Genomic DNA, 1,975 nt, shown 5'->3' with positions numbered 1-1,975 from the left:
TTTTGACAAACATAAGGACATACCAGATACCCACAAACCCACTTACAAGTGTACCACCAAATGTGGGTCTCCACCATAGCTTACTTAGCAACATGAAATTTATACATACAGGCAGATTTATTGCATTTATCCCAGCTGCACTATAGCCATAATCTCCAAAGGCAGACATGTTATTACACACAATATGTTCACTAAAATGGCAGTTACAGTTAGATTTCTAGCACTGTTTATCATGGCTTCTATTAACAGTCAGGGCTGCCAGTCATTGCCTCCTAAGGACCATTGCCACCTCACCTCCTCAAAATGATAGGTTTTACATCATAGCATACATGACACATGCTTGCTTAGAACCATTCTCCAACACTTCTGTAATCTCAAAAAGATTACAGTTTGGAGGTAGTGCAATATCAGCCAGTATAAAATATAAGTAGATAAGACTGATGCTTAATCCCATTTCACAAATTCTAGTCTCTAGTTTCCTTCACAAAGTGGCATCCAGTAATCATAAACCTTCAAAAAGATCCTACACTATGGATTTGAATGGCACACTACACTTACTGAGAGAAAGCCAAATGTTTTATATTCAGGTTGGAGTAACATGCAAGAGACCTTTTTATTTTCACGCACCCACTGCCCTCAAGCCACATAAAACTTCTTGAATTTTATTAAGCGTTCTGCTTTCATTTTTTGTTTTTTAATTTCAATTGAAGTCATCTTTGTCGGTCTTAACGACAGTTTTTCTAAGCTCTTCAGTTGTTTAAACTATCCCTTAGAAAGTCTTCCATCTTTGCACGATGAAAGCTTTTTAGATTGGAGTACATAAGGATCAGGACAGTTAAACTGAGGAAGGGGACATCCTGATATGGCACAGCTTGCACATTTAAACAGGAATTGGATTGTATCACCTCAAACCAAGCTTTTGGACAAGGCACAACTATGCTTTGTCAGCATAGCCAAAAGGATGGCACAGAAATCCCATTCACTGTGATGCAGGGCCATTAACACACAAGGGCAAAGGGCTGTCAAGTTAGGATAACTTGAGCTGAGAGAGGAGTTTGGCAACAGGACCAGAGGTTTGAAGGGTTTTGAATACGCGCTGTCTGGAGATTGACGAACAGGCATTATGTAGTCAAGATGAAGTTAGACAAGCTTCTGCTTGCAAGAGACCTAAAGAAGAATGCTTTGTGCTCCAAGTCTGCTCTAACTTGATCCCAACCACATAGCCGGTCCAATAAAAGACCTCACTCAAAGAAATAAAAGACCTCACCCAAAGAAACCCTTGCCTCAGCTTTCGCATTACTGGACCAACCCAGCTACATCACTTTCACTACTGAAATAGTGGATATGTGAAGACGCAGGGCCTCAAGCTGCTTGCCACACTAATAATTAACCCAAGGCAGAAGAGATTAGTTGCTAGTTTCTGTAGGAAAACAAAGGGAAGAGTTCCTCTGTGTTCAGCCCCACTACACATTCAAGTGAACGCTGGATAGAAAGTAAGCTGCAGAGTTGCAATGCGTTTTCAAGCACTAACTCCAGAGCTAGCCAGCTCTTTTTATAGCCAGAGTGGTCTCTTTCCCACACGGCAATTACTTCAAGTGAGCGGCAGGGGATCAGAGTTTATTGCACCATTCACCACAGAAGTGCACAAAAATTAACTCTGCGTGGAGCCGGCCTTCCTTTGCACAGGCGGGCCCGTCTCCGCTTCCTGCATGATTCACCACAGAACTGCACCACCACTACTTTGGGGATGTGCGCGTGTGCACCCAGCCTAACGTATGCCACGATGCCCCAGGGCCCTTTCAGACGCCAGGGCAGAGAGGGGTTTGTCCTTCAGAGACCAGAGCATACAGCAGCCAGGCTGGCGGACTCCACAGGGCTGACCAGGGAGGGCGCAGCGGGGCCGCTCCGCCAGGCGCCCCCAGGGGTGCGGGCGGCTCCCGCTCAGGGCAGCGCTCGGCCCCGGGCCCTTCCCAGC

The sequence above is a fragment of the Crocodylus porosus genome, unplaced genomic scaffold, assembly GCF_001723895.1.
Source record: "Crocodylus porosus isolate Cpor-Errol unplaced genomic scaffold, CroPor_comp1, whole genome shotgun sequence".
Classification (NCBI taxonomy): Eukaryota; Metazoa; Chordata; order Crocodylia; family Crocodylidae; genus Crocodylus; species Crocodylus porosus.
Note: the sequence above shows the minus strand (reverse complement) of the source record.